The sequence below is a fragment of the Trachypithecus francoisi genome, unplaced genomic scaffold, assembly GCF_009764315.1.
Source record: "Trachypithecus francoisi isolate TF-2019V2 unplaced genomic scaffold, Tfra_2.0 Lachesis_group4, whole genome shotgun sequence".
Lineage (NCBI taxonomy): Eukaryota > Metazoa > Chordata > Mammalia > Primates > Cercopithecidae > Trachypithecus > Trachypithecus francoisi.
This window is the reverse complement of record NW_022681469.1, coordinates 126,326,583-126,354,013: the sequence shown is the minus strand read 5'-3', so window position 1 is coordinate 126,354,013 and position 27,431 is coordinate 126,326,583. Positions and strand designations below refer to the sequence as shown.

General features: G+C 46.7%; 1 protein-coding gene and 1 non-coding gene across 13 annotated transcripts in view; one reads left to right on the top strand and one right to left on the bottom strand.

The window, feature by feature from the left end:
* RABGEF1 (RAB guanine nucleotide exchange factor 1) overlaps window positions 1-27,431 on the top strand; it is a 1,203,668-nt gene that overhangs the window by 1,035,939 nt on the left and 140,298 nt on the right. The gene's annotated exons all lie outside the window — the stretch shown is intronic.
* On the bottom strand, window positions 16,729-16,832 carry LOC117073784. Its single transcript, XR_004433353.1, has one exon. It is a non-coding gene; the product is annotated as a U6 spliceosomal RNA (small nuclear RNA).

The following is a 27,431-nucleotide window of genomic DNA, read 5'->3' as shown; positions in this document are numbered from 1 at the left end:
TTATTTTGAGTTAGAGTCTCTTTCTGTTGCCCAGGCTGGAGTGCAGTGGTGTGATCTCGGCTCACTGCAACCTCTGCCTCCTGAGTTCAAGTGATTCTCCTGCCTCAGCCTCCAGAGTAGCTGGGACTATAGGCACACATCACCATGCCCGGCTAATTTTTGTATTTTTAGTAGAGACAGGGTTTCACCATGTTGGCCAGGCTAATATTGAACTCCTGACCTCAGTTGATCCTCCCACCTCAGCCTCCCAAAGTGCTGGGATTACAGGCGTTACCACGCCCAGCCCCATACTATTTTTTTTTAATACTTATGAATTGATTTTAGTGTACCTTAGGAAAATAGCAAACCCATGAATTCACACATACTATATATATTTAAGTTGTTTCCTCTCTAAATAAATTTAAGTTGAAAAAAAATTGATTGGGAAGACCAGTATTAATGGACTTGTAAAAACAGTGGCCTGAGCTGGGCCTGGTTGCTCACACCTGTAATCTAAGGGCTCTGACAGGCTGAGACAGGAAGACTTCTTGAGGCCAGGAGTTTCAGACCAGCCTGAGCAACATAGCAAGACTCCATTTCTTCCGAAAGACATGAAAAATATTAGCTGGGCATGGTGGCTATGTCTAGTCCCAGCTAGTCAGGAGGCTGAGGAGGGAGGATTCCTTGAGCCCAGGAGGTCAAGGCTGCAGTGGGTTATGATCACACCACTTCACTCCATGCTGGGCAACAGAGCAAGACCCTGTCTCAACAACAACAACAACAACAACAACAAAAACAGAGACTTACAGGGATGTCAGAAAGTGAAAGGATAAGAGCTTGCCCATGATCTGAGAATTCCTGCTTCAGTGGATTCCAGGGAAAGGTGAACATGGAGACTCAAAGAGTGGCGTGTCCTGTTAGGAAAACTCATGTTCTTTTCCTGCAGCTTTAAGTCATTTCATGAAGACATAAAAGCTATTCTAGTTATTTTGCATTTGTATTTGGTGACTTCTTTTGCATATTATTCTTGATAACTCACAATAGCATACTTACTTGCCTTAAAATATGTGAATTTACATAGATGCTGCCATTTTAAAGTATAATTTTTATAACATTTTGGTACTAGAATTCTTTTTCCTGAAGGGACACGTTTTCTGTTTTATAATGAAAGTCAGCTGGAACATAAGATTCTGCACATAATAGTTTACTTTAGAGACAAATTTTCAGTATCTTTTTGGTTATAAATGAGTTATACTGTTATTAAAAAGCAACTTTATTCAATTATGTTTATTTCTTTATTTTATACTCTGCCTCATTTCTTGTTGATCTGAGACAACTTAGAGTGAGAATACATATGATAAAATAAAAATTAAAAAAACAAAAACTGGGAGTTAAAAGTAAGAAGTCAAGGTAAGGGGAAATAAAACGAGCGGAAACTGTCCAGACCCAAGCGGTTAAGAATTGAGTTTCAGGCCAGGGACAGTGGCTCATGCCTGTAATCCCAGCACTCTCAGAGGCCAAGTTGGGTGGATCAAGAGGTCAGGAGATCGAGACCATCCTGGCCAAGATGGTGAAACCTCATCTCTCCTAAAAATACAAAAATTAGCTGGGCGTGGTGGTGCTTGCCTGTAATTCCAGCTACTAGGGAGGCTGAGGCAGGAGAATCGTTTGAACCCAGGAGTCAGAGGTTGTGGCGAGCCAAGATCGAACCACTGTACTCTAGCCTGGCTACAGAGTGAGACTCCATCTCAAAAAAAAAAAAAGAAAAAGAAAAAAAGAAAAAGAAAAAGTTTATCTGTATAAAGAGAACAATGGGGTTTTTGTTTTGTTTTGTTTGAGACAGAGTTTCGCTCTTGTTACCCAGGCTGGAGTGCAGTGGTGCGATCTGGTCTCGAATTCCTGACCTCATGATCTGCTTGCCTCAGCCTTCCAAAGTGCTGGGATGACAGGCGTGAGCCACCGTACCCGGCCCCATTGGTATAATTTTGAAAATATTTATCCATGTTGTAGCATGTATCAGTAATTCATTTCTTTTTATTACTGAGTAGTGTTCCATTGTAGGGATATACCACAATTTGTGTAGCTATTTATCTGTTGATGAACATTTGGGTTTTTAGCTATTTATCTGTTGATGAACAATTTGTTTAGCTATTTATCTGTTGATGAACATTTTATCTGTTGATGAACATTTGGTTTTTATCTTGGATAAAACTCTAAGATTGGGATTGCTGGGTCTTTTTTGTTTTTGTTTTTGTTTTTTTTGAGATGGAGTTTCACTCTTGTTGCCCAGGCTGGAGTGCAATGGCACAATCTTGGCTCACTGCAACCTCTGCCTTCTGGGTTCAAGCCATTCTCCTGCCTCAGCCTCCCAAATAGCTGGGATTACAGGCATACATGACCATGCCCAGCTAATTTTGTATTTTTAGTAGAGACAGGGTTACACCATGTTGGTCAGGCTGGTTTTGAACTCCTGACCTCAGGTGATCTGCCTGCCTCAGTCTCCCAAAATTTTGGGATTACAGGCATAAGCCACCACACCCAGCCTTGCTGGGTCTTATGGTACGTATATGTTTAGCTTTATAAGAAACTGCAGGCCCAGTGTGGCAGCTCACAGCTGTCATCTCGGCACTTTGGGAGGCCTATGTGGGAGGATCCCGTGAGGCCATCAGTTCAAGCTCAGCCTGGGCAACATAGTGAGACCCTGTTTCTAGAAAAAATAAAAAATTAGCTAGACATAGTGGTGTGCATCTGTAGTCCCCACTACTCAGGAGGCTAAGGCTGGAGTGCAGTAGCGTGATCTTGGCTTACTGCAACCTCTACCTCCTGGGTTCAAGTGATTCTCCTGTCTCAGCCTTCTGAGTAGCTGGGATTACAGGTGCGGGTCACCACACCTGGCTAATTTTTGTATGTTTAGTAGAGACAGGGTTTTGCCACGTTGGCCAGGCTGGTCTTGAATTCCCGACCTCAGGTAATCCACCTTGGCCTCCCAAAGTGCTGGGTTTTCAGGCGTGAGACACCGTGCCTGGCCAGCAGTTTACTCCTCACCTTAATTTTAAAAATCAGTGTCAACTATGTGGCATGCAGAAGATCTCAGCTTCCCAGAATAGCCGGTTATATTATATATCATTTCAATTTCAACTTCTATTTCAGCTTCAAGGGGTACATGTGCAAGTTTGTTACATGGGTATATCATATGATGCTGAGGTTTGGGGTATGACTGATCCCATCACCCAGGGTTTGAGCACAGTACCCAATAGGTGGTTTCTCAGTCCTTGCCCTCCTTCCCCTGCCTTCTTGTAGTCCTTAGTATCTTTTTTGTTTTGTTTTGTTGGTTTTTTTTTTTTTATGTGGAGTCTTGCTCTGTTGCCCAGGTTGGAGTGCAATGGTGTGATCTCGGCCTCCGCCTCCCGGGTTCGAGTGATTCTCCTGCCTCAGCCTCCTGAGTAGCTGGGATTACAGGTGCCTGCCACCATGCCTCACTAATTTTTGTATTTTTAGTAGAGACGGGGTTTTACCATGTTGACCAGGCTGGTCTTGAACTCCTGATCTCAGGTGATTCACCTGCCTTGGCCTCCCAAACGCTGGGATTACAGATGTGAGATACCGCACCTGGCCATTAGTGTGTGTTTTCAGAATCTACTATGTACTCTTTCAATGCCTGGGGACCTGAGCAAATTTATCCCTACTACTAAAGCAAGTAAGCTTGGTTCTCGCAACTATGTGTGACCTTCACAACCTCTGTACCGGCTTTTATTTTTTCTTACACAGGTGAAGACAAGAGGTCAGTTCTAACAAAAGGTGAAGGAAGCAAGGTGACCTTAGACGTCTCTTGAAAGATACAGAGATTGAGAAGTTGGGAAAGCGTTTGTTTGGGTAAGGAACTTTTTTTTTTTTCCTCGTACCCAAAATCAGGCCTCCAAAGGCTGGTCCTGCAAGAAAACTTGCTTTTGTACTTTGGAACTAGGGGCGAGAAGGCCTTGTCAGCAGTAGTTTTTTTTTTCTAAAATCAATTGTCCCTTTGTTTGCCCCATGTGAACTAGCTGGAGCAAGCCAGGCAGAAGTTCTGTGTTCTGTTCTGAGCTGCAGAAGGCAGTGGTCCAGATGGGGCCTGGGAGCCGCTGTGTCTGAGAATCTGAGAATAGACCTTCCCACCGGGATGTCTTCTACCCATGGCCCTGCCCTCTCCCTCCCTGTTAGAGCCAAATATGAAGAATCCAGAGTCCAATCTCCAGCAATGATTTTTCTGTGTGTGGAATTCTAATGTACACAATTTACTTTGAAGCAACCGAACTACTTACTCAGCAGATTTTTTTTCCCGTATAGCCACGAGAATTTTTTTTTTTTTTTTTTGAGATGGAGTCTCGCTCTGTCACTGAGGCTGGAGCGCAGTGGCCGGATCTCAGCTCACTGCAAGCTCCGCCTCCCGGGTTTACGCCATTCTCCTGCCTCAGCCTCCCGAGTAGCTGGGACTACAGGCGCCCGCCACCTCACCCGCCTAGTTTTTTGTGTTTTTTAGTAGAGACGGGGTTTCACCATGTTCGCCAGGATGGTCTCGATCTCCTGACCTCATGATCCACCCGTCTCGGCCTCCCAAAGTGCTGGGATTACAGGCTTGAGCCACCGTGCCCAGCAGCCACGAGAATTTTAAATATGCAGGAATTGTGAGTCACTCCTGGTGGAGACAATGAAAACAGGAGGAAATTGGCCAGGCGTGGTGGCTCACACCAGTCATTCCATCACTTTGGGAGGCCGAGGCAGGTGGATCACTTGAGGTCAGGAGTTTGAGACCAGCCTGGCCAACATGGTGAAGCCCTGTCTCTATTAAAAATACAAAAGAATTAGCCAGGCGTGGTGGCAGGCGCCTATAATTCCAGATACTCGGGAGGCAGGAGAATCACTTGAACCTAGGAGGTAGAGGTTGCAATGATCTGAGATCACATCACCGTACTCCAGCCTGGACAACAGAGTGAGACCCCATCTCGAAATAAAAATAGAAATAGAAATAGAAATAAAAACGAGGAAATCAGATGTGTACAGGGAAGTAAAGCATTTTGCAGAGCAGGATGTGAAGCGCAAAAAGGAGCTGTGGCTTAGTTTCCTGTGCTGCTCAATCAAACAGGGAGGGCATTCATACTCTTGTAACCCAACAGGTGAAGGCCATCTCCCCTGGCCTGACCATTTCATGGGCAGAATTAAGGTCCTAAATTCCTGCTCGCTCTCCTAGGGAGGGTGTGGGAAAAGAATCAGCCTTCCAAGTAAATTAAATGTAAAGTGAGTCTCTAACATTCTATTTTGGCCAGCACGGTGGCTCACACTTGTAATCCCAGCACTTTGGGAAGCCAAGATGGGAGAATCACTTGAGGCCAGGAATTCAAGACCAGCCTGGGTAAATAGTAAGACCTCATCTCTATAATAATAATAATAACTTAGCTGGTGTGGTGGTGCATGCCTGTAGTCTCTGCTACTCAGGAGGCTGAGGCGGGAGGATCACTTCAGCCCAGGAGGTTGAGGCTGCAGGGAGCTATGATTAGACCATTGGCACTCCAGTATGGGTGACGAGTGAGACCTTGTCTCTAAAAAAAGCCAAAAATATTCTGTTTTCTTCTTGAGACCACATTACAACCCAGGAGGCAGGTGTCAAGAATTCTGACTCGTAAATCAGGCCTAGTGTTCAGCTGGGGATGTGTAAATCAGTTCTCACTTTCACTGGAGGAAATGTACATTTCCTTTCAAATTCAAGGCTGATGGTCTTGCTTTTTTTTTTTTTTTTTTTGGAGACAGGGTCTCACTCTGTCACTGAAGTGCTGAGGTCTGATCTCGGCTCTCTGCACCCTTGAACTCCTGGGCTCAAGTCATCCTCCCACCTCAGGCTCTTGAGTATCTGCTACCACAGACATGCACCACCATGCCCCACCAATTTTTTTTTTTTTTTTAAGAGAAGGAATCTCGCTATATTCCCCAGGCTGGTCTCAAACTCCTGGGCTTGAGCAATCCTTCTGTCTCAGCCTCCCAAAGTGAGACACACTTGTGGGATTATTACAAGTGTGAGCCGCTGCACCTGGCCAATCTCATTGAAGCTATTGCTAGTGTCAGTGGTTGGAAAGAGATTCAAATACTTGTTTTTTGTTTGTTTGTTTGTTTGTTTTGAGATGGAGTCTCACTCTTGTTGCCCAGGCTGGAGTGCAGTGGTGCAATCTCGGCTCACAGCAACCTCCGCCTCCCGGGTTCAGGCGATTCTCCTGTCTCAGCCTCCTCCTGAGTAGCTGGGATTACAGGCGCCTGGCTAATTTTTTGTACTTGTAGTGGAGCCAGGGTTTTTCCATGTTGTCCAGGCTGGTCTCGAACTCCTGACCGCCTCAGCCTCACAAAGTGATGGGATTACAGGTGTGAGCCACCACGTCCAGCCAAAGTACCTGGTTTTTCAAACATGTCCAGTAATTATTTGTCTGATCATCTCAACAAGACTGGAATCTTCTTGAAGTTGGTGCACATGCATTCCTCTCTCAGGTCTTGTGTCAGGGTTCCTGGGGACTGGTTTTAAGGTTCTGGTGCCTTCAGTCATTCTCAGGAGCATTGCCCATTCTTAGTTATGTTGTGTTGCTTCATGCACCTTCTGTTTTTTGTTTTTTTTTTTAAATTTTTTTCTGAGACGGAGTTTTGCTCTTGTTGCCCAGGCTGAAGTGCAATGGCATGATCTCGGCTCACTGCAAACTCCGCTTCCCAGGTTCAAGTGATTCTCCTGCCTCAGCCTCCCAAGTAGCTGGGGTTACAGGCATGTACCACCATGTCCAGCTAATTTTGTATTTTTAGTAGAGACGGGGTTTCTCCCTGTTGGTCAGGCTTGTCTCAAACTCCCGACTGCAGGTGATCCACCCACCTTGGCCTCACTAAGTGCTGGGATTACAGGTGTGAGCCACCACGCCTGGCCTGCTCAGGCACTTTCTTAAAAAGTTATTTAGCTTGTCCCGCTTATCTCATTTTAGCACCTCTTACACCATTTGTCTGTTTCTGACTTCCTCTTCATTCACCTGTGGTTCATTCTCCATACTTAGTGGAATTGCACTACAGTAAGCGCTGCTTCTCTGCCGATAGACCTGTTGACTTCAAGCTCTTTGCAGCGAGCCTGCCTGTATGAATTAGCTTGATTCCTGTATGAATTAGCTTGATTCCTATATGAATTAGCTTGATTCCTGCTGGACCAAAGTCAAATGAGTGGTTTATTTTATTTTTTTCTTTTTATTTTTAATCTTTTTTTAAATAGAGACAGGGTTTCACCATATTGACCAGGCTGGTCTTGAATGCCTAGCCTTAAACAATCCCCTGTCTTGGCCTCCCAAAGTGCTGGGATTACAGTCATGAGCCACCACACTGGCCCTTTTTGAGTTTTTTTTCTTTTTTCTTTTTTTTTTGAGATGGAGGCTCGCTCTGTCACCCAGGCTGGAGTGCAGTGCAGTGGCGCGATCTTGGCTCACTGCAACCTCCATCTCCCGGGTTTAAGCGATTCTCTCACCTCAGCCACCACAAGAGACCAGCCTGGGCAACATGACAAAACACTGTCTCTACTAAAAATACAAAAAATTAGCTGGGCATCATGGTGCATGCCTATAGTCCCAACTGCTCAGGAGGCTGAAGTGGGAGAATCGCTTGAGCCAGGGAGGCAGAGGTTGCAGTGAGCTGAGATTGTACCACTGTACTCCAGCCTGGGTGACAGAATGAGGCCTTAACTCAAAAAAAAAAAAAAAAAAAAAAAAAATGCATGTGTGTGCATGTGAATAATGTGTGTGTATAAAAATGTGTGTGTGTGTGTATATGTATTTGTGGGGAATGTGGTTGGTAAAATACATAGGCATAGGAGCCAAATCATGAAGGGCATAAATTGTGTAATAAAGACATTATGTTAATTGGCTGGATGCAGTGGCTCTGGTGGGGCCCGGTGGCTCACATGTGTAATCCCAGCACTTTGGGAAGCTGAGGCAGGCAGATCACTTGAGGTCAGGAGTTCGAGACCAGCCTGGCCAACATGGTGAAACCCCATCTCTACTACAAATACAAAAATTAGATGGGCATGGTGGCAGGTGCCTGTAATCCCAGCTACTTGGGAGGCTGAGGCAGGAGAATTGCTTAAACCTGGGAGGCAGAAGTTGCAGTGAGTCAAAATTGTGCCATTGCACTCTAGCCTGGGTGACAGAGTGAGACGCCTTCTCAAAAAAAAAAAAAAAAATTATTAGTAGACACTGAATTGAATTTCATTTTTATTTATTATTATTATTATTGCTTTTAAGACAGGGTCTCTCTGTCACCCAGGCTGGAGTGCAGTGTCATGGCTGTAGCTCACTGCAGTCTCAAACTCCTGTGCTCAAGCAATCCTTCTGCCTCAGTCTCCTGAGTAGCTAGGTCTATAGGCGCATGCCACCGCACCTGGCTAATTTAAAAAATACTTTTGTAGAGATGGGGTCTTGCTATGTTGCCCAGATTGGTATTGAACTCCTGGCTTCAAGTAATCCTCCTGCCTCAGCCTCTCCAAGTGCTAGGGTACAGGTGTGAGCCACTGTGGCCAGCCTGAAATTTGAATTTCGTTAATTTTTACTTTTTTTTTTTTTTTTGAGATGGAGTCTCGCTCTGTCTCCCAGGCTGGAGTGCAGTGGCCGGATCTCAGCTCACTGCAAGCTCCGCCTCCCAGGTTCACGCCATTCTCCTGGCTCAGCCTCCCAAGTAGCTGGGACTACAGGCGCCCGCCACCTCGCCCGGCTAGTTTTTTGTATTTTTTTAGTAGAAACGGGGTTTCACCGTGTTCGCCAGGATGGTCTCGATCTCCTGACCTTGTGATCCACCTGTCTCGGCCTCCCAAAGTGCTGGGATTACAGGCTTGAGCCACCATGCCCGGCCTAATTTTTACATGTTAAAAAATATTATTCTTCTGTTGATTTTTTTTCCCAACTGTTTAAAATGTAAAAGTCAGCCAGGCATGGTGGCTCACACCTGTAGTCCCAGCTACTCGAGAGGCCAAGATGGAAGGATCACTTGAGCCCAGGAGTTTGAGGCTACAGTGAGCTATGATGGCACCACTGCACTCCAGCTTGGGTGACAGAAAAAAAAAAGTAAAATAAAATGTAAAAATCATTCTTACTTGTGAGCCATACAAAACCAGATGGCAAGGTGGATTTGGCCTACAAGCCATAGCTTACTGACCCTTGACTTAAAAGATATTTTTTTTCCAGGTCGACTTTAAATGGCATTATTCTGCCAACTGCATTGGTTGGAAATCAGTTGAGCAGTCGGTTGGTCAGCTGCTTTGAGTCTGTTTTTAACCACAGTCTATTCTAAATATAGACTACTTACGTCATCTGTGTAGCCTTGTAGATGACATATTAGTCTCTGATGGGAGGCTGGTCTAGGCCACCTTGAGGATCCCTTTCACCCTAATTCTAGTCCAAAGCTTTTCTAAAAAATAAAGGCCAGGCATGGGGGCTCATGCCTATAATCCCAGCACTTTGGGAGACCTAGGTGGGAGGATTGCTTGAGTCCAGGAGTTCAAGACCAGTCTGACCAACATAGCAAGACCCCCATCTCTACAAAAAAAATTTTAAAAATTAGCCAGGTGTAGTGGTGTATGCCTGTAGTCCCAGCTACTTGGGAGGCTGAGGCAGGAAGATCGCTTGAGCCCAGGAGTTGGAGGCTGCAATGAGTCATGATTGCACCACTGCACTCCAGCCTGGGTGACAGAGTGAGAACTTGTCTCAAAAAAAAATTCTTTTTGAATCTCTGTCCTCTGCAGCTTGTGCAGCAGTGTGCCTCCCAGAATTTCTTCCTGTAACTTCACTGTTTTCCTTCTCCTGCCTGGGTTCAAATCAGGATGTAAAGGTGATGGTCCTGTAGGCTCTGTCCTTAGCGCTCTTCTCTTCTCCCTCTCTCTATTCTCCCTGGTCTTTATTTTTATTATTTTTCTTTTTCTTTTTCTTTTTCTTTTTTTTTTGAGATGGAGTCTTGCTCTGTCGCCCAGACAGGAGTACAGTGGCGCCATCTCAGCTGACTGCAAGCTTTGCCTCCCAGGTTAAGTGATTCTCCTGCCTCAGCCTCCTGAGTAGCTGGGACTATGGGCGCCCGCCACCACGTCCAGCTAATTTTTTGTATTTTTAGTAAAGACGGGGTTTCACCGTGTTAGCCAGGATGGTCTCGATGTCCTGACCTCGTGATCTGCCCGCCTTGGCCTCCCAAAGTGCTGGGATTACAGGTGTGAGCCACCGCGCCTAGCCTATTTTTTATTATTTTTTATTTTCTTGAGACGGGGTCTCGCTCTGTCGCCCATGCTAGACTGCAGTGGTATGATCTTGGCTCACTGCAATCTCTGCCTTCCAGGTTCAAGCGATTCTCCTGCCTTGGCCTCCTGAGTAGCTGGGACTATAGGTGCACACCACCCTGCCCGGCTAATTTTTGTATTTTTAGTAGAGATGGGGTTCTGTCATGTTGAGCAAGCTGGTCTTGAACTCCTGTCCTCAAGTGATCCTCCCGCCTCAGCCTCCCAGAGTGCTGGGATTACAGGCGTGAGCCACTGTGCCTGGCCTCTCCCTGGACTTTAATCAGACCACATCTTCAACTAGCGCCTCTACATTGGCAACATTGTGTATGTTTAGCCCTTATATTTAGCTCTGACCTTTCTTCTGAGGCTTAGAGCCTTTCCCAGTATCTGGAAGTTAAAGTCTAAACTCCTTAGCCTCGCCCTAGGATCCGCTTAGTCTGAACTCCTGATGCACTGCCAGGCTCCTGGGCCAAGTCACAGGGTAGCTGCCAGCAGGTCATCTGCTTCTTCCTCCTCCTTGTCTTTGCTCACGCTCCTCCCTCTGCCATCACAAGCCTCTCTCCTTGTCTCCACCTCCCTCCCTCTCCTCCCAGTACACACCAAGTCGATGCCCTGCCCTTCGACAACCCACTCAGAGGACCACTTACCTGTCAGATTAAGCTCAAATATCTGTGCCTCCTTGAAGCCTTCTTTTCTTTTTTCTTTTTTCTTTTCCCTTCCCTTCCCTTCCCTTCCCTTCCCTTCCCTTCCCTTCCCTTCCCCTCCCTTCCCCTCCCTTCCCCTCCCCTTCCCTCCCCTCCCCTCCCCTCCCCTCCCTTCCCCTCCCTTCCCCTCCCCTCCCCTCCCCTCCCCTCCCCTCCCCTCCCCTCCCCTTCCCTTCCCTTCTTTTCTTTTCTTTTCTCTTCTTTTGTTAGAGTCAGGGTCTTGCTCTGTCACCTAGGCTGGAGTGCAGTGGCGCGATCTCAGCTCACTGCAGCCTCCACCTCCTGGGTTCAAGTGATTCTCCTGCCTCAGCCTCCCAAGTATCTGGGATTACAGGCTTGCACCACCACCGCCAGCTAATTTTTTGCATTATTATTTTTAGTAGAGTCTCGGTTTCTGTATGTTGCCCAGGCTGGTCTCAAACTCCTGGCCTCAAACAGTCCTCCTGCCTTTGCCTCCCAAAGTGCTGGGATTACAGGCAAGAGACACCATGCCCAGTCTGAAGCCCTGTTTCATAGATAAGGCTAAACACTTTTCCTGTGTGCCCATAAAGCCTTATGCACACCTCTGCTTTAATGCTTGCTTTCTTGCTACAATTAGGTAAAAAATAATTGAATATTGGTTCAACATTATATATATATACACACACACACACATATATATGTGTATATATGTGTGTGTGTGTGTGTGTGTGTGTAGTTTCTCTGCCTCTGCCTCCTGGTTTCCAGCGATTCTCCTGCCTCAGCCTCCTGAGTAGCTGGGATTACCGGCACATGCCACCACACCCGGCTAATTTTTACTTTTTTATTTTTAGTGGAGAAGGGGTTTCACCATGTTGGCCAAGCTGGTCTGGAACTCCTGACCTCAGGAGATCCACCTGCCTCAGCTTCCCAAAGTGATGGGATTATAGGCATGAGCCACTGTGCCCGGCCTCAACATCAAATATATTTAAAAGTTGGTACCAGCCGGGCACGGTGGTTCATGCCTATAATCCCAACATTTTGGGAGGCCAAGGTGGGCAGATTGCCTGAGGTCAGGAGTTTGAGACCAGCCTGGCCAACATGGTGAAACCCATCTCTACTAAAAATAAAAATAAAAAAATTAGCCGGGTGTGGTGGCACGTGCCTGTAATCCCAGCTACTCAGAAGGCTGAGGCACGAGAATCACTTGAACCTGGGAGGTGGAGGTTGCAGTAAGCTGAGATCATACCACTGCCCTCCAGCCTGGGCAACAGAGTAAGACTCCATCAAGAAAAAAAAAAAGAAGAAGAAGAAGAAAAAAGAAATTGGTATCATGTGGGAAGTAAAAAAAAAAAAAAAAACATAAAAAACAAGGAAAAAGAAATGAATGAATTCATGAGTACACTCTTATGTGGCCTGCACTGACTTTCACACAAATTAGATTGGCTTAGTAGGCAAGATGGGATATTTTCATAATTTTATTTGATGTCTTTAAATGCATTTATCTTTTTTTCTGTAGGAGGAAAATTCTTCCAAGGATGGTCTCCCACTCAGAGCTGAGGAAGCTTTTCTACTCAGCAGATGCAGTGTGTTTTGATGTTGACAGCACGGTCATCAGAGAAGAAGGAATCAGTGAGCTAGCCAAAATCTGTGGCGTTGAGGACGTGGTGTCAGAAATGTAGGGATAGCATTTATTCACTTTATGAAATGATAAAGAATTTCTAAAGAGTGACTGTTTTGGATGAAGTGCTAGACCCTGGCTATGGAACATGAGCACTAGGCTTTTTCTTTCATTCCTTAGAGCTGAATTTGATATATTCATTCATTTATATAAATATTTACGGCAAATAAATATGGATAAGACATGTTCTTAGCTTGATCAGGGGAATGACGGCATCACTAACCAAAGAAGATGGCTTGGGGGGCGGGGCCCAAGTGTCCAGTGGCTTTGTGTCATGGTTGAAAGTGTGGCCTTAGTGCTTCCTGGGAAAGGCTCAGAGCCTCTTGGTGGATCCTGGGTCAGAGGTCCTCCCTCTCTCCTGCCCTCCTATCCTGCAGCTGGGCACCTCCCTCCACAGCCCCAGTCCCTCAGTCAGCACCATGTCATTTCCTTTTCTTTTTCTTTTTTTTTTTGAGATGGAGTGTCACTCTCTCACTGGGCTGGAGGGCAGTGGCACAATCTCAGCTCACTGCAACCTCTGCCTCCCAGGTTCAAGTGATTATCCTGCCTCAGCCTCCTGAGTAGCTGGGACTACAGACGCCCGCCACCACACCCAGCTAATTTTTGTATTTTCAGTGGAGACAGGGTTTCACCAAGTTGACCAGGATGGTCTCTATCTCCTAACTTCGTGATCTGCCCACCTCAGCCTCCCAAAGTGTTGGGATTACAGGTATTAGCCACCGTGCCTGGCCTTTTTTTTTCTTTCTAAGACAGTCTGGCTCTGTTGCCCAGGCTGGAATACAGCAGTGCAATCTTGGCTAACTGCAACTTCTGTCTCCCGGATTCAAACAATTATCCTGCCTCAGCCTCCTGAGTACTTGGGATTACAGGCGTGCACCACCACGCCCAGCTAATTTTTGTGTTTTTAGTAGAAAAAACAGGCTGAGGTGGGAGGGTGGCTTGAGCCCAGGAGGTGGAGGTTGCAGTGAGCTGAGATCGCAACATGCATTCCAGCCTGGGTGACAGAGCCAGACCCTGTCTCAAAAACAAGCAAACAAACAAAAAACATAGAGCACTTCCAGCAGTTCTCCCTCATCCCAGAATAGAAAATCCCCCACCATTTCTTGTGCACACACTGTGACTCTTGGGCTCCCTTTCAGGGCGGTGCCTGGTCTGGACCAGATCCCAGGTCCAAGGGGATTTCCTCTACACCGCAGACTTCTCTTTGATTTTCCCTTCTTTGAAATTACAGGGCATGGATGTAATTTCCATCCAGTATTTATTTATTTATGTATTTATTTATTTACGAGATGGGGTCTCACTCTGTCACCTAGGCTGGAGTGCAGTGGTGCAATCTCGACTCCCTGCAACCTCCGCCTCCTGGGTTCAAGTGATTCTCATGCCTCAGCCTCCCAAGTAACTGGGACCATAGGCATACACCACCATGCCCAGCTAATTTTTATTTTTATTTTTTGTAGAGATGGGGTCTCTTCATGTTTCCCAGGCTGGTCTCCAACTCCTGGCCTCAAACAATCCTCCTGCCTCAGTCTCCCAAAGTGCTGGGATTACAGGCGTGAGCCACCACACCTCGCCTAATTTTATTTTTTATTTTTTATTTTTTTTAAGTAAAGATGAGGTCTCACCATGTTGCCCAGGCTAGTCTCAGACTCCTGGACTCAAGCAATCCTCCCGTATCGGCCTCCCAAAGTGCTGGGATTACAGGGGTGAGCCACTGTGCCTGGCCTAACCACACAAATTTTGACTCCATTTGAGTTCTGGAGTCTCACACAGGTCCTTGCAGTTTGCTCCTGGAAAAGATATGTCTGTGCTGTCCCTGCAGAGAGAGGATAAGAAAGTGTGCATTTGACCTTCCAGCCTTCATCTGTTAATATCCTTTTCCCTGCTGTTCCTGTATTGTATCCTCCGCTGTAAGAAATCTCCACCTGGAGTAGACCTTGATCTGCAGTCACGTGGGTTCTTCCAGGGAATCATCAAACTAGTTGTATGCGACCACGAAGACAAGAAATTGTTTTATTAAAACTATGAATTCAAGGCCAGGCATGGTGGTTCATGCCTGTAATCCTAACACTTTGGGAGGTTGAGGTGGGTGGATCACCTGAGGTCTGGAGTTTGAGACCAGCCTGGCCAACATGGTGAAACCCTGTCTTTACTAAAATTACAAAAAAATTAGCTGGGCGTGATGGTGGTAGTCCCAGCTACTTGGGAGGCTGTAGTCCCAGCTACTTGGGAGGCTGAGGCAAGAGAATTGCTTGAACCCAGGAGACGAAGGCTGCAGTGAACTGAGATTGCGCCATTGCACTCCAGCCTGGGTGACAGACCGAGACACCATCTCAAAACAAAACAAAACAACAACAAAAAAGAATTCAGCCGGCCCTGGCGGCTCATGTCTGTAATCTCAACACTTTGGGAGGCCAAGGCAGGTGGATTGCTTGAGCTCCAGGAGTTGGAGACCAGCCTGGGCAACTTGGCAAAACCCTGTCTCTACAAAAATAAAAAAATTAACTGGGTGTGGTGGCAGGCATGTGTAGTCCTAGCTACTCAGGAGGCTGAGGTGGGGGCATCACCTGAGCCCAGGAAGTCAAGGCTGCAGTGAGCCATGATTGTGCCACTGCACTCCAGTGTGGATGACAGAGTGAGATGCAGTCTTGAAATAAAACAAAATAAAATAAAAAACCATGAATTCAATTTTTTAAATTGTTGCAAGATTTAAAAAATTATGTTTCATATTGAGTGTTTTTTGGTAGTTTGTAGTTTTCAAGGAATTGGTCCATTTCATCCAACTTGTTGGATTCATATAGGTAGAGTTGCTTAATATTCTCTTACTATTCTTTTATTAGTTTTTGTTTGTTTGTTTGTTTGTTTGTTTTGAGATGGAGTCTTGCTCTGTCGCTCAGGCTGGCTTTTCTTTTATTAGGTTTTTTCTTTTTGTTTGTTTGTTTGTTTTGAGATGGAGTCTCACTCTGTTGCCCAGGCTGGAATGCAGTGGCACAATCTTAGCTCACTGCAACCTCTGCCTCCCTGGTTCAAACAATTCTAGTGCCTTGGCCTCCCGAGTATCTGGGATTACAGGCATCTGCCACCATGCCTGGCTACTTCTTTACTTTTTGTTTTTTGTTTGTTTCTCTTTCTTTCTTTCTTTCTTTCTTTCTTTCTTTCTTTCTTTCTTTCTTTCTTTCTTTCTTTCTCTCTCTCTCTTTCTTTCTTTCTTTCCTCTCTCTCTCTCTCTCTCTCTCTTTCTTTCTTTCTTTCTTTTTTTTGAGATGGAGTCTTGCTCTTGTCACCCAGGCTGGAGTGCAGTTACCTGATTTTGGCTCACTTGCAACCTCCACCTCTCGGATTCAAGTGAGTCTCCTGCCTCAGCCTCCTGAGTAGCTGGGACTACAGGCACCCACCACCACGCCTGGCTAAATTTTTTGTATTTTTAGTAGAGACAGAGTTTCACCGTGTTAGCCAGGATGGTCTCGATCTCCTGACCTCATGATCTGCCTGCCTCGGCCTCCCAAAATGCCAGGATTACAGGCATGAGCCACCGCACTTGGCCTTGTTTGTTGTTTTGTTTTGTTTTGTTTTGAGGCTTTGAGACGGAGTTTCACTCTTGTTGCCCAGGCTGGAGTGCCCTGACATGATCTCGGCTCACTGCAACCTCCCCCTCCCAGATTCAAGTGATTCCCCTGCCTCAGCCTCCTAAGTAGATGAGATTACAGGCATGAGCCCCTGTGCCTGGCCGTCTTTTTTTTAAGACAAGAGTCTCACTCTGTTGCCCAGGCTGGTGTGCAGTGACACGATCTCAGCTCGCTGCAGCCTCTGCCTCCCAGACTCAAGTGATCCCCCCACCTCAGCCTCCCTAGTAGCTGGGACTAAAGGCATGTACCACCATGCCTGGCTAATTTTTGTATTTTTATTTATTTATTTATTGTTGCACGAGGGCTACAGCAGTAGGTGGCAAGCCACCATGCCTGAGTGGGGATGGGCAGATTGTTTTCCAATTGCCAACCTTAGTGGTGCAACACGAGATGGACATGGGAAGGCTATGATGTCACAGGCCTGTGACGTTATGGCAGGATCTGGGGAAGGGAAGCAAAGCGAGGTAACGGGCAGTGGACTGTAGCAGGAATAGGGAACACATCATGAACTTGCGTGTCATCCTTGCGCAGGGGCCATGCTAATCTCTGTATTGTTCCAATTTTAGTATATGTGCTGCTGAAGTGAGCACAATTTTTGTATTTTTTGTAGAGACAGGGTGTTGTCATGTCACCCAGGCTGGTCACAAACTCCTGAATTGAAGTCACTCGACTGCCTCGGCCTCCCAGAGTGCTAGGATTACAGGCATGAGCCACAGCACCAACCCTCAAATGGAAATTCTAAAACAAAAATTTTATAACAAAAATTTAAAACTCACTAAGATGGACTCAATAACAATATGAAGAGGAGGAAGAGTCAGGAGACAAAGGTGGATTGATAGAAAGCACTCAAACGGGCCGGTCGCAGTGGCTCATGCCTGCAATCCCAGCACTTTGGGAGGCTGAGGTGGGTGGATCATTTGAGGTCAATAGTTTGAGACCAACCTGGCCAACATGGCAAAACCCTGTCTCTACTAAAAATACAAAATTAGCCAGGCATGGTGGCACATGCCTGTAATCCCAGCTACTTGGGAGGCTGAGGCAGGATAATTGTTTTAACCTGGGAGGTGGAGGTTGTAGTGAGCCAAGATCATGCCATTGCACTCCAGCTTGGGCAAGGAAAGCAAAGCTCTGTCTCAAAAAAAAAGTACCAAATTGAGGCCGGGCACAGTGGCTCATGTCTGTAATCCCAGCACTTTGGGAGGCAGAGGTGGGTGGATCACCTGAGGTCAGGAGTTTTAGACCAGCCTGGCCAACATGGTGAAACCCCATCTCTACTAAAAATACAAAAATGAGTCAGACTTGGTGGTGAGTGCCTGTAATTCCAGCTACTCGGAAGGCTGAGGCAGGAGAATCCCTTGAACCTGGGAAGCGGAGGTTGCAGTAAGCTGAGATCATGCCACTGCACTCCAGCTGAAATGACAGAGCAAGACTGCGTCTCAAAAAAAAAAAAAAAAAAAAATAAGTGGGATTACTTGGCGTGTTTCTGTTTTGGCTAGAGTACAGTGGCGTGATCTCGGCTCACTGCAACCTCCGCCTTCTGGTTTCAAAGGATTCTCCTGCCTCAACTTCCCGAGTAGCTGGGATTACAGGCAAGCACCATCTTGCCTGGGTAGTTTGTTTTGTTTTTTTTTGTTTGTTTGTTTTTTTTGAGACAGAGTCTTGCTCTGTAGCCCAGGCTGGAGTGCAGTGGCACGATCTCCACCTCAGCTCACTGCAAGCTCCGCCTCCCGGGTTCACGCCATTCTCCTGCCTCAGCCTCCTGAGTAGCTGGGACTACAGGCGCCTGCCACCGCGCCCGGCTAATTTTTTGTATTTTTAGTAGAGATGTGGTCTCGATCTCCTGACCTTGTGATCCTCCCGCCTTGGCCTCCCACAGTGCTGGGATTACAAGTGTGAGCCACTGCGCCCGGCCAGTTTTTGTATTTTTAGTGGAGACAAGGTTTCACCATGTTGGCCAGGCTGGTCTTGAACTCCTGATGTCAGGTGATTCACGTGCCTCGGCCTCCCAAAGTGCTGGGATTATAGGCGTGAGCCACCGCACCTGGCTATTTTTTTATTTTTGTGATGTATTTATTAGAATTAGAATTATTTTGACGCTGCTTCAGGATATGAGTAATTATTCAAAGAAAATGTGACTTTTTTTTTTTTTTTTTTTTTTTTTGAGACGGAGTCTCGCTCTGTCGCCCAGGCTGGAGTGCAGTGGCCGGATCTCAGCTCACTGCAAGCTCCGCCTCCCGGGTTACGCCATTCTCCTGCCTCAGCCTCCGCAGTAGCTGGGACTACAGGCGCCCGCCACCTCGCCCGGCTAGATTTTTGTATTTTTTTTTAGTAGAGACGGGGTTTCACCGTGTTAGCCAGGATGGTCTCGATCTCCTGACCTCGTGATCCGCCCGTCTCGGCCTCCCAAATTGCTGGGATTACAGGCTTGAGCCACCGCGCCCGGCCTGAAAATGTGACTTTTTAACAAAGCAGTTCCAGGAATACATTGTGGAGAGAAAAGAGGACTGCTTAAAATATGGCTATTGTTAAGATATTGTCTATATTGAGGAACCTTCGTGAGATCCCCAGCATCATTGTGAACACAACCTTTTGTGATTACGTGACATGAATTAACTTTCATCCTTTTTCATTGTATCTAAGTTCTTGGCCACGCAGATACATCTGACAACACTTAACCCCTCTTGAAGACATTTTTCAATCTCTAAGTGACTACTAACTCCAACATCTCTATCTTGTTTTTACCACAAGAATTTTGAAAAATCAGAGTAGGCTGGGCATGGTGGCTCACACCTGTAATCCCAGCACTTTTCGGGGCCAAGGCGGGCAGATCACCTGAGGTCACGAGTTCAAGACCAGCCTGGCCAACATAGTGTAACCCCGTCTCTATTAAAAATGCAAAAATTAGCCAGGCATGGTGGCAGGTGCCTATACCCCAGCTACTAGGGAGGCTGAGGCAGGATAATCACTTGAACCCGGGAGGCGGATGTTGTGATGAACCAAGATCGCACCATTGTACTCCAGCCTGGGCAACAAGAGCAAAACTCCATCTCAAAAGAAAAAGAAAAAATACTTCTCGTGGGAGAACTTTCAGGCACTAATCAGGCTAATTCATCCCAGAGGAAAACCTTGATGACAAAGAAGGGGAAAAAGTCTTCCAATTTTTTTCCTTATCGGATTTCAGAGAATCCTCAGTGATACATAGGGAAACTTGCTGGAGGAATTCAGGGTTTATCAATGAAACTGTTTAATGCCATGGTCGTCAGTGGATTTTGTTTGTGTGGCAGTCAGGAAGAACCCCTTGGACCATTGCAAATATGGGGACATTGTAGAGAACCGTTTTAAGGACCCCATCCTATTGAGTGCCATGAATACAGAAAAAATCCATTATTCCATTTACATGTTTTAGAAGTGAGAGAAACTCCAAATAAGATACGGCCAAGTTGTGCAACAGAATTCAGAATTTATTCAATATTAGTGTTTGTATCATAGAGAACATCTGTCATTTATATAGACAGTTTTCCCTGGGACTCCCATGCTATTGAACACTGTAACGTTGATTTTGGAGAGAATCCCTGGGGATGGGGAGGCATCGTCAACATTCCAATGCAGCATCAGCTAATTGACATGCAACAAAGACTCTATCAATGCAGAAATGTGCAAGAGCTTTGAGGAAAGTACAGCTCATTCAACATCAGAGAATTCACAAAGGAGGAAAACTGTGTGTAATGTATGTAAAAATGCTTTGAGATGGTGCCCAGATCTAATCAGACATCTGGGATTTTGTAAGCAGAGAGGGGTCTTGTGAGTATAATGGAGGAGGAAGAACCACAGTATCAGCTAATTCAGGTGGGACTTAAAATGGTCATATGTAATGAAGGTGGAAAACTCGGGGAAGCATGGAGAATACGGAATGTGAGATCATCCACACTGGAGAGAAGTCTTAGGAGTATAATTAGTGTGGAAAATCACTTGGGGACAAGCTTAGCTTTCTCATCATTGGAGAATTCACACAAAAAAAGGAATGAGCTTGCACAAATTGTGGAAGAACTTTCAGGCACTATTCATCCTGGAGAAAGACCTTGATGACAAAGAAGGGGAAAAAGTCTTCCAATATTTTTCCTTATTGGATTTCAGAGAATCCTCAGTGATATATAGGGAAACTTGCTGGAGGAATTCAGGGTTTATTAAGATTCACATTAAGTGCCTGGCACCATGGCTAACACCTGTAATCGCAGCACTTTGGGAGGCCAAGGCGGGTGGATCACAAGGTCAGGAGTTCAATACCAGCCTGGCCCATATGGTGAAACACCATCTCTACGAAAAATACAAAAATTAGCTGGGCATGGTGGTGGGCACCTGTAGTCCCAGCTACTTGGGAGGCTGAGGAAGGAGAATCACTTGAACCCAGGAGGCGGAGGTTGCAGTTAGCCGAGATCACGCTGCTGCACTCCAACCTGGGCCACAGAGTGAGACTCCATCTCAAAAAAAAAAAAAAAGATTCACGTTAAAGCATTAATCCCATTAAAGTAGGGGTTTAAACTTTTTTGCTTCTTTCACCCCAATCGAAGCTTTCATTCCTTACGTCTCTGTTGAGGGAAAAAAGCAACAGGCAAAAATCAGTGTTGCACTGGCTTTGCCCTTCAAAACATCATACAATATGTGGGTGCAGAAGGACAGCATTGAGAGGTGCTGGGGTTGGTGCCAGAATCTGGCAGTTGCAAATTCTAATATCACAACACACCATGGGTGGGCCCCATATATCTGATGAATTTCCAGGGCCACATCTCTACAAATGCTGAAGATTGTTTGGAGATGGGAAAATGGGGCTGGGGATGGTTTTTCTCCAAGTTTGATTAAAATGAAATAATGTGTATTTCTAAGATACATTAGGAGGATGCCAGTTTCTCTTTGTTTCATATTTTCAAAAAGGGAGATTTAAAGAGGACGGGCTAGAGCTCTTGGGTTCAGCTTCTCATTCCATAAGGGAAGAATCAGGCATATTTCTTGTGTTGAAGCAACACACACACACACGCACGCACACACACACACACACCATGTTGTTTGATGAAAGACCAAAAGAAAGCTTTCTTTAGTCTTCATCAACTGATTGCTTCTCTCCTACCAACCTCATTCCTTGGCCTTCAACCAGCATTCTAAGTCTTCCAAAATACATCCTTGTCTCTTCCTACAGTAACTCTCTCATTGATTTTTTTTTTTTTCCCCGAGATGGAGTCTCACTCTGTTGCCCAGGCTGGAGTGCAGTGGCACAATCTCGGCTCACCACAACCTCTGCCTCCTGGGTTCAAGCAATTCTGCCTCAGCCTCCTGAGTACCTGGGACTATAGGCATGTGTCACCATGCCAGGCTAATTTTTGTATTTTAGTTGAGACAGGGTTTCAGTATGTTGGCCAGCTGGTCTCAAACTCCTGACCTCGTGACTTACCTGCCTCAGCCTCCCAAAGTGCTGGGATTACAGGCATGAGCCATCACACCTGGCCCATTGAGTTCTTAATAGAAGTGAGTTAGGTATTGTAGATTTCTGGCTCCCAGCTTTGCTTAGAGAAGCCAGAAAGAGGCACAGTGGTTCATGCCTGTAATCTCAGCACTTTGGGAGGCCGAGGCAGGTGGATCATGAGGTCAGGAGTTCAAGACCAGCCTGACGAATATGGTGAAACCCAGTCTCTACTAAAAATACAAAATATTAGCTGGGTGTGGTGGTGGGCACCTGTAGTCCCAGCTACTTGGGAGGCTGAGGCAGGAGAATCACTTGCACCCAGGAGGTGGAGCTTGCAGTGAGCCAAGATTGCACCACTGCACTCCAGCCTGGGTGACAGTGAGACTCCATCTCAAGGAAAAAAAAGAGAAGCCAGAAAGAAAATGTAGGAAAAAAGAGGAGAGGTGGGAGAGATGAGGAATGAACAAAGTTGCAGAGGGGGTGGGGGTGGGGGATGGTGGCTATGCACACAGAGAATGGCAACTGAGGACACCTTATTCCTGAGAATCTAAAATGGCACTAAAGTTGATGGCTGGACAGTAACCAAAAGGCCTAGTTTCCCACTAGGACAGTTTAGTTCTGGCCGCCATCAACTTCTTCCAGTTAGTTCCCTTGCTCCTGCTCCAAATCTCAGGCATTAAAGCCCCACTGAATTGCTACAATTCACTATTGAGCCCTGTTTTAGAAGATGTCTAAGGCTGGGCATGGTAGCCCACACCTGTTATCCCAGCACTTTGGGAGGCCGAGGCCAGTGGGTCACGAAGTCAGGTGATCCAGACCATCCTGGCCAATACGGTGAAACCCCATTTCTACTAAAAATACAAAAATATGAAAAAATTTGCTGGGCATGGTGGTGCTTACCTGTAATCCCTGCTACTCGGGAGGCTGAGGCAGGAGAATGGCATAAACCTGGGAGGCGGAGCTTGCAGTGAGCTGAGATCCGGCCACTGCACTCCAGCCTGGGCGACAGAGCGAGACTCCGTCTCAAAAAAAAAAAAAAAAAAAAAGATTTCTGGAACTTTTGTGAATATCTCTTTCTTTCCTTGTCCATATCCCCTAGGCTTTGGGGCTAGGACTCAGAGCTGGGATTCCTCTGTAGGCTAGGACCAATCCTGATTCTTATTCCCTCCATATGAGCAATAATTTGATTTCTAATGTCTAAACTTAGGTTGATTTTCCACTGGGAGTTATAGCAAGAGTCATGGGGTTCTGAGAAGCGGTGAGGAATGCTTTAGGCTGTGGGTAGCAGAAATCTGCCTAGAAAATAAAGACAGTGACTTACAGACCAGTAAAACTGGAAGTGGGGATTCCAGGATAGGTATGGTGGCTCAATGCTGTCATGGAGGACATAGGCTCTGCCATCCTCAGTATGTGGGCTTTTCCCCTTGGTCTTGTTGCCTCATGGTCTCAAGATGGTCCCAGACAACTCCCGATGCTTTTTTTTTTTTTTTTTTCTGAGATGGAGTCTCACTCTATCGCCCAGGCTGGAGTGCAGTGGCATGATCTTGGCTCACTGTAACCTCTGCTGCCTGGGTTCAAGTGATTCTCCTGCCACAGCCTCCAGAGTAGCTGGGATTATAGGCACCTGCCACTGCGCCCAACTACTATTTTTTTTTTTTTTTTTTTTTTGGAGATAAGAGTCTTACTCTATTGCCCAGGCTGGAGTGCAGTGGCACAATCCCGGAGTCTGACTGCAACCTCCGCCTCCCGGATTCAAGTGATTTTCCTGTCTCATCCTCCCGAGTAGCTGGGATTACAGGTGTGTGCTACCATGCCCAGCTAATTTTGTATTTTTAGTAGAGATGGGGTTTCACCATGTTAGCCTGACTGATCTGATCTCGACCTCAGGTGATCCATCCACCTTGGCCTCCCAAAGTTCTGGGATTACAGGTGTGAGCCATTGTGCCCAGCCCCCAATTTTTGTATTTTTAGTAGAGACGGGGTTTTACCATCTTGGCCAGGCTGGCCTTGAACTCCTGACCTTGTGATCCACCTGCCTCGTCCTCCAAAAGTGCTGGGATTACAGGCGTGAGCCACTGTACCTGGCAAATGGGACAGCATGCTGCATGGGCTGGAAATCCCCATACATTTTATCAGCACAGCTAAGTCACCCGCCCACTTCTAGGCCAACTGACAGCCGAGGGAACGAGTGGCAAACTGGCTGCAATGGCACCCACGGCAGGAGGCAGCCCTGGGCTGGCCTCTCTCGGCCCTTTGTGGAGTCCCAGCTCTGTTCTCGCCCTCTCCTCCTTTATCTTCTTGCCAAAACCAAGCTCATTTTTCCTCCACAACAAGGAGATTTTCTCCACGGCATAGCTCATTTTGGTTTTGCTTCAATCACCAAGTTTCTTCTCCAGTGTAATTTTGGCCAGCACACTGGTCCAACCAGGCCCTACTTGCCTTCAGGACATCTTGTGGCTCACTGATTCTACTGTCTGGTTTCTCTGCTCCAATTTCCAAAAAGGGCCATCTGACTGGCCTGGCTGGCTTTCCCTCCATTTTTGAGCCAGATGACTTCAAAATCATTGGCTAGCCTATATGGGATCCTGGTCCAGTGAACTGTATATTTGGGGGCTTGGGGGTGGCAGAGAGGCTGGTGTGACACAGCTGCCCGGGCAGCAGTTTCCATAGAGGGGCCGGGGGTAGCACAGGTGATGGCGCAATGGCGTAGACCATCCATAGAGGGTTGCCACAGAGTAACGGCACAATGGCGAAGAGCATCCGTAGAGGGTTGCCATAGAGTTAATGGCACAATGGTGTACAGCATCCATAGAGAGTTCTCAGAGCCCAACAACTGTACGAGATGACAAGACTGCTCTGTCAGGGAGAGAGACCACATGGAAGAACATGAGGCATCAGTCATGTGACTGCAAAAGCCACTTTGGACATTTCAGCCCCAATAGCTGCTGCGAGGAGAGGAGGCCTCAGACATAGTGAAGCAGAAATAAACTGGAATCCAAGACTCACGGAACTGAGGGCATCATCACAGATTCCTGAGTCCCAACGGCCTCAAGGCTTCCATGGCTCAAGAATGTCCCCCAGTTCCCACATCAGAAACTCCAGTGGCTGCGGGTAGAAAGCTTGAGTTCTCTCATGAACAAGGCTTTAACAGGGATTGGAAGTGCTTCTTGCCTACTGGTCTTAGGATCTTGGGAAAGTTTTCGTGGCTTTGACAGGCTGAAGAAGGGACTATTTCAAGATGGCCCTGTGACAGACAGAAAATGGGCTGGTTCTTCCAGCAAATGGAATTTAAAAATTCCTCAATGGAAAAATTAGAACTTTTAGAAGCGTGGGTGATGGGCAGAGCTGGATTTGAACCCCTGCTCTTCTACTTACTAGCTGCATGACCTTGGGCAAGTTATTTAGCCTTTTTAAGTCTTTTTTTTTCTTTCATTTGTAACAAGAGGATAGAAACACATCTCTTTCAAAGGGTTGCTGGGAGGACTAAATGAGGTACTGCATGGGAAACAATTGGCACCACTGGCCCTGGACACATGACAGCGACTGTGATTGTGAGTCACTTATGCACTTGGCAAGTGAGGGCCAAAGGCCCAGTGAGAGACCCAGTTAGGGCTTCAGGGCACTGGCTTGACTCTTCTGGACAGGGATCTGGTACCCTCCATAGTGGGGAGTGGGGATGGGGTAGGGGTGTCTTTATAGCTCTCCATCTAGATCCAGTTTTTTGAGCAATTTCATAGAAGCCCCTCATTCTCCTTATCTATTTTGAGACAGGGTCTAGCTCTTGACACCCAGGCTGGAGTGCAATGGCTTGATCATGGCTCACTGCAAACTCCACCTCCCGGGTTCAGGTAATTCTCCTGCCTTAGCCTCCTGAGTAGCTAGAATTACAGGCCTGTGCCACACACCTCGCTAATTTTTGTATTTTTAGTAGAGACAGGGTTTCACCATTTTAGCCAGACTGGTCTCGAACTCCTGACCTCAAGTGATCCACCTGCCTTGACCTCCCAAAGTGCTGGGATTACAGGTGTAAGCCACTGTGCCTGGTCCTCTCATTCTCTTTAGAACAGTCTTTGCCACCCCCATGGGGGTGCCTAGTTTAGGGTGACCTTTCCCTCCAGTCCTTTGCTTCTCCAATAGCCTTCACCTGGTCTTTCCTCCCCTCCCCTCCCCTCCGCTCCTCTCCTTCTTTCTTTCCTTCCTTCTCCCTTTTCTTCCTTCTTCCTTTCCTTCCTTCCTTCCTTTTTCTTTCTTTCTTTCCCCTTCCTTCCCTCCCTCCCTCCCTCCCTCCCTTCCTTCCTCCTTCCTTCCTTCCTTCCTCTTTCTTTCTCTCTGTCTCTCTCTCTCCTTTTCTTTTCTTACAGGGTCTTGCTCTGTCACCCAGGCTGGAGTGCAGTGGTATCATAGCTCACTGCCACCTCGACCTCCTGGGCTGAAGCAATCCTCCTGCCTCAGCCTCCTGAGTAGGTGGGATTACAGGCATGCTCCACTACACCTGGCTAATTTTTTAAAATTATCATTTACAGAGACAGGGTCTTGCTATGTTGCCCAGGCTGGTCTGAAACTTCTGGACTTAAGTGATCCTCCTGCCTTGGCCTCCCAAAGTGCTGGGATTACAGGTATGAGCTACCATGCTCAGCTTGGTTGTTAATTTCAATCTCCTCCACCTCCACCTGTTTTTGTAATTTCTTATCCAATTTGGCTTGGGATCATCATCAGAGGAGGGATTTGAAAGGGTATTCTTTTTTTTGAGATCAAGTCTCGCTCTGTTGCTCAGAATGGAGTGCAGTGGTATGATCTTGGTTCAATGCAACCTCTGCTTTCTGGGTTCGAGCAATTCCCCTGCCTCAGCCTCCCAAGTAGCTGGAATTACAGGCACACACCACCATGCCCGGCTTAGTTTTGTTTTCATTAGAGACCGGATTTCACCATGTTTTCCAGGCTGGTCTCAAATTCCTGGGCTCAAGCAATCTGCCTGCATTGGCCTCCCAAAGTGCTAGGATTACAGGTGTGAGCCACTGCACCCGGCCGAGGATATTCTGGAGGCTCACTGTAAATGGCATTCCAGCTATACAATTCCAGGACTGGAGCAATGAAGCCAGCAACTGGCTGTCTCCTCTGGCCTGGAGAGAACTGGGTAAATACACGGGTCTCTGGTAAGCAGATGCAGAGGCAGCTGGCCAGGGAACTCCCTTTCCTTCTCTCCTGAATGCTCAGTGACCTGCTGACATGTTCACCAAGTCAAAGTTCAGCAGTGTGGAAGACTTGGCTTTCTGGGAAATGCAGTTCTCATAGGCAGTGCCAACACTAAGAACTAGTTCTTACTATTTGTACCAAGATACCAAGAACATACTGAACTTACTAGGTTTTTTGTTTGTTTGTTTTGAGACGGAGTCTTGCTCTGTTGCCCGGGCTGGAGTGCGATGGCATGGTCTGGGTTCACTGCAACCTCTGCCTCCTGGGTTCAAGTGATTCTCTTGCTTCAGCCTCCCGCGTAGCTGGGATTACAAGTGTCCACCACTACGCCCAGCTAATTTTTGTATTTTCAGTAGAGATGGGGTTTCACCATGTTGGCCAGGCTGGTCTCGAACTGCTGACCTCATGATCCACCTGCCTCGGCCTCCCAAAGTGCTGGCATTACAGGCATGAGCCACCGTGCCCAGCCGTTTTTTTTTTTTTTTTTTGAGACAGAGTCTTCCTCTGTCACCCAAGGCTGGAGCACAGTGGCATTATCTCG